Source organism: Erpetoichthys calabaricus, chromosome 8 (assembly GCF_900747795.2).
Source record: "Erpetoichthys calabaricus chromosome 8, fErpCal1.3, whole genome shotgun sequence".
Classification (NCBI taxonomy): domain Eukaryota; kingdom Metazoa; phylum Chordata; class Cladistia; order Polypteriformes; family Polypteridae; genus Erpetoichthys; species Erpetoichthys calabaricus.
The window spans coordinates 107,419,820-107,425,695 of NC_041401.2; positions in this window are offsets into that span (position 1 = coordinate 107,419,820).

Genomic DNA, 5,876 nt, shown 5'->3' on the forward strand with positions numbered 1-5,876 from the left:
TACACACAGATCATGTGCTCTCAGCACATATAAAGCATATAAGGACAATACGGAGAATAGAGACCCAAAGGCATTGGAGAGAAAAAAAGGCAGATAAGAGATTATGAAAGCAGTGGAATTCGAAAGGCTCAAACAAACGATGGTGCGATACACATGCAGAGAAAGGTACAGAATATGAAAGCAGTAAAATTCGAAAGTATTGTAGCATCCCAGCCAGGTTGAGGGATTTTTGGTTTGAAGTGACTGTTAGGTCCGATTGAGGGAGGGCGGAGTACAGCACAGAAGACTGATAGCGGGGTATTGATTGATGCGGTAAGGGGGGGCATTGGAGAGGGTGCTAGAAAGTTATGTTTGGGGTTAGGAAGTTGGCGATTGTTCAAGTAAAACTTTTGTAACACTTTTTCATGTCAGTCGCTACAGTATCAAAGAAAAGATCGCATTACCGCAAACAAAAGGTGATTAATCATCAGAACCAGGTGTAATTGAAAAAATTGTACAAATCGAGGTCAGAAATAAAAGGCAAAGAGTAGACAAAAAAAGTCTTTTCGCATTCGCATCATTCAATGCACAAAACGTGGATTTACACAATAATGGATAATATGCTATGAGAATCTGTGGTCCCTGAACAGTTTAAGCAACGACAAGTTAAATTTCAAAGAATACACAATTCGGTCGGGTGTATATTGCTGATCACGGAGAAGCGATGCAAATTTTAACAGGCAAAAAGAAAGGTAATGTATATATTCCGCGAATAACATTACACACCAAAGGAGATCGTGATATGCCATTTGTATTAAAATGTTTACAGTTTACCATGAGAATAGCTTTTGCTATGACAATCAATAAATCACAGGGACAAACATTAGAAAAACTCGGATTATGTATTACAAAAACAGAAACAATATTCACTCACGGGCAGTTATACATTGCGTTGTCACAATGTGTCTCCAAAAAATACTGTTTTTAATGAAGCTTAAAATAAAAGTGTAAATAATGAAATTGAAACAATTCCAAAGAAAAAAAAAATTTTAATTGTATATCCGATTAACCAAACACAGGGATTGGCGAGCGAAGCGAGCAGGGGGCGAAGCCCCCTAGTGCTTTTAAACTTTTAAGCACTACTTCAGGTCTACTCACCCCTCCGGCAACCAAATCCTCTTTGCAGAAAATATTGCAGTCTGGTTCATAACAGTGAAGTAAGTATGGGATAAAGGTTTATCAGTTAGCATTGAGGGGCTGAATTTACCCCCAATATTTTGTGTATCTTACACAATGTAACATTTAGAACAAAGTTACAACAGATAGTATAAACTTCAGATATCTAGTACATACTGTAAGAATTTAAAAGAAAATTATATATGTACCTGGCAATGGACTGATATTTTTTCCTGTGTTTAACAAAATAAACCTTAAAAAAAAACAGGCACAAACCTGTACAAATGTGTGCTATTTATATCTTTAAAATTTTGGGGATTAATATTAAACAATCTCATAGTAGTTTACTTGTTTGTTTATATGTTTGTGCACTTATCTGTCTATGTATGTAATCTGAGAATATTAAGAAAAAGCTAACTGACAAAAATATGAAGCTAATAAGTTGTCACATTGCTATTTTCTTCAAAGTAGAGCACACCTTTTTGATTAAAAGACAATTAAACAGGCATCATTATTAACAAAAGCCATCATATCACATGTTGGTTTCTTAGATGAGTCTATCCGGTTAGAACATCTCTAACACACAATGATCCTGTAGTGTACTACGTAAGATTAGAAAATAAACAATGAAAGGGTTATTATGTCAAGAGTATCTCCTTGAATAATATATTTTTCTTCTCAAACATTTTTGGAAGATATACCATTCAATTGTTCATATAAAAGAACATTTCATTGTATGTTTAATTTTATTTTTAGAAATGACAGGAATAGCTTTATGGCCTCTCATTCCATCTTCTATCTGCTTCAGACCCCTTCCATCTGGGACTGTTGGGATTATTATACTTTGCTGAGTTGCTGGGTCATAAATTTAGATTTTGCCTAGCTTGGAATCCTATTCTGACCTTTTGACCATGTTGTCATGTTCTGGGGACTTTAAAGTGCAAAAAAAAGGCTTCTCAAAGCCACAGCATAGGAGGTGTTACTGTCTACCTTTGGCTTGTATAACCAAAAGGGTAAACGAAAAACCATTATTAAATAAAAGATTTATTTCAAAAAAATGCTCTGTAGCAAAAAAAGCTCAGAGGAGCACAAAAGGCAGAGAAGGAGTTGCCTTCAAAAATAAGCAATTGAGAAGAAAATAAGTCCCAATACCCAAATCCAGAAAATCAACGAAAAGCACAGAAATAATTAAAGAGACCTCACCAACACCCAGTGTTCACAATTTAACACAAGAAACTGTGTGTTCCCTCAGCCTTTATATGGCTGAGGTCAGACCATTGACAAACATTGAGAGGTGGCCTTGGCTCTTGGGGGAACCTTCCACAAAATACAAGGAACAGAACAAGCACAGACACACATAAAGTAAATAACACACAAAACATAATAAAAGCACATAATACAAATAATAAACATAAATAACAATATTAACTTACACAAATGAATCAAACTTGAGCAAAAACACATAAAAAGGCATTTGAACACAAGCCAGAGGAGAAATCCTGGGTCGAACATAGATCATGTTGAATTCTACATTTTGCTTTGTGACTTTGGAAATCATTTCCTTTTTTCTTTGCCATTGTCTCTGAATTTGGAAATTTTATTTTTAAATTATAGCTTTATAAAATATTTTGGTATTTTTCTATTATCATAACGCAAATCGTATTATTGTGACGCAAATCAGTGGGGACCCCACCCCCACTGTCTTCCACTGTGAGTCACGCACCATGTTAACAATTAATTCCTTGCTACTAATCTTTTTGCATTCTCTTTGATAGTGCAGGGTACCCCAAAACAATGAAAATTTGGGAACTACCAACCAGCAAGGAGACATCTGTGTCCTTTCTTCAGGATACAGGTATTCTTCCTATAGAAAGGCAGTGTCCCCAAAAGCACCCTATGAAAATATATTTCTCTGACCGAGTAAAATGGAGGTGCTCCAGGAAAACTTGCCGCACAAGTGTCACCATCTGACAAGGGAACTGGCTGGAGAATTCCTGATTACCATTCACGACTGTGGTTCGGTACATTTATTTGTGGTGTGAGGAGCTAACATCAGTGAAATGGTGCAAAAACCAATTAGACATGGCGAAGGGAACAACAGTTGTCTGGAATAACTATATGCGGTACGATTGGTTGTGGGACATCAGTCGTCACAAGAGGACACAAATTGGAGGCGAGAGACTGTGTTGAAATCGACGAAAATTTGTTCACATGGAGGAATACCGATTTGCATCATGATAATAGAAAAGTACCAATATTTTTTTTATCTTAATATGTTTGCTTCTTCAAAAGCATACTGTCACACATGTGTGAATAGAAGGCAGCTGAACGGCCTGGAGAACAATGGTAATATATCTGCCCAGGGGGTGGCGGGGTGCACTAACATTCTTTCTGAGTTCCCTGCAGACCTTTCCCGGGAAATCCCACTAGAAGACACTGCCTCGACTCAAGATACGCCACTTCCGGCCCCGCGGACGATATCACTTCCGGCCCCGGGCCCGAGGACGACATCACTTCCGGTCCCAGCCCCGAAGGACAGCATCACTTCCCCCAGACTTCCTATAAAGCCTCACTCCTTTACCCCTGGAATTCAGTCCTGTTTTGGACTCTGTCTTGTAAACTTGACTCAACCTCAACATTTACTTTTTGCAGCCAGGATACAGAATCATACGGGTGGCTGCCCCAAACCTTTGCCATGTCTCATGTCTCTTATCACAATACATACTTGTAATCTGCATTCTTATTTCTTCAGCTACATGCCTACACACTACAGGCAGTGCATTGCATGTGCTCTCCCTTCTAAATGTGGAAAGCTGACATATAATTAACAATTAATAAAATACAATATATATGTTATAGACTGCAATCAGTAGACTTCATTGCAGTAGACTCTGAATCACTTGCTGATATGCCCTTAAAATTATAACTGATCATTTGCTTTGCTTTGGGGGAGGATGCCGGTCAGGCCTGGTAGGCCCAAACGTATTGTTAGGGTCTGCTGGGAACGTCTGGCAGAGTCACCTGTCAGAAGTAGCTTTAACTCCCACCTCCGGCAGAACTTTGACCACGTCCCGAGGGAGGTGGGGGACATTGAGTCCGAATGGGCCATGTTCTGTACCTCTATTGTTGAGGCGGCTGACTGGAGCTGTGGCCGTAAGGTAGTCGGTGCCTGTCGTGGCGGCAATCCCCGAACCTGTTGGTGGACACCAGCAGTGAGGGATGCCGTCAAGCTGAAGAAGGAGTTCTACAGGACTTTTTTGTCCTGTGGGACTCTGGAGGCAGCTAATAGGTACCGGCAGGCCAAGAGGAATGTAGCTTTGGTGGTTGCTGAGGCAAAAACTCGGGCGTGGGAGGAGTTTGGGGAGGCCATGGAGAACGATTTCCGGACAGCTTCGAGGAGATTCTGGTCCACCATCTGGCGTCTTAGGAGGGGGAAGCAGTGCAGTGTCAACACTGTTTATAGTGGGGATAGTGCGGTGCTGACCTCGACTCGGGACATTGTGGGTTGGTGTGGGGAAGTACTTTGAAAACATTTTCAATCCCACTAACATGGATAGGGACTCGGAGGTGGGCTCTCTCATCTCTGGGACTGAGGTCACCGAAGTGGTCAAAAAACTCCTTGGTGGTAGGGCCGCAGGGGTGGATGAGATACGGCCGGAGTTCCTCAAGACTCTGGATATTGTAGGACTGTCTTGGTTGACACGCCTCTGCAACATTGCATGGACATCAGGGACAGTGCCTCTGGATTGGCAGACCAGGGTGGTGGTCCCCCTGTTTAAGAAAGGGGTGTATTCCAACTACAGAGGGATCACACTCCTCAGCCTCCCTGGAAAAGTTTATTCAGGGTCCTAGACAGGAAGGTCCGTCAAATAGTTGAACCTCGGATTCAGGAGGAACAGTGTGGTTTTTGTCCTAGTCGCGGAACAGTGGACCAGCTCTACACCCTTGGCAGGGTCCTGGAGGGTGCATGGGAGTTTGCCCAACCAGTCTACATGTGTTTTGTGGACTTGGAAAAGACATTCGACTGTGTCCCTTGGGGAATCCTGTGGGGGTGCTCAGGGAGTATGGGGTACTGGACCCCATGATAAGGGCTGTTCGGTCCCTGTACAATCAGTGTCAGAGCTTGGTCCACAAGCCAAACCTGTTTCCGGTGAGAGTTGGACTCCACCAGGGCTGCCCTTTGTCACCGATTCTGTTCATATCTTTTACGGACAGAATTTCTAGGTGCAGCCAGGGCTTTGAAGGGGTCCGGTTTGGTGGGCTCAGGATTGGGTCACTGCTTTTTGCAGATTATGTTGTCCTGTTTGCTTCATCAGGCCGTGATCTTCAGCTCTCTCTGGATCAGTTCGCAGCCGAGTCTGAAGCTGCTGGGTTGGAAATCAGCACCTCCAAATCCGAGACCATGGTTCTCATCCGAAAAGGGTGGAGTGCCCTCTCAGGGTTGGGAGAGAGATCCTGGAGTTCAAGTATCTTTGGGTCTTGTTCAAGAGTGAGGGAAGAATGGAGCAGGAGATCGACAGGCGGATCAGTGCGGCATCCGCAGTGATGCAGGCTCTGCATCAGTCTGTCGTGGTGAAAAGGGAGCTGAGCCGTAAGGCAAAGCTCTCGATTTACCGGTCGATCTATGTTCCCGCCCTCATCTATGGTCATGAGCTGTGGGTAGTGACCGAAAGAACGAGATCGCGAATACAAGCGGCTGAAATGAGTTTCCTCCGCAGGGT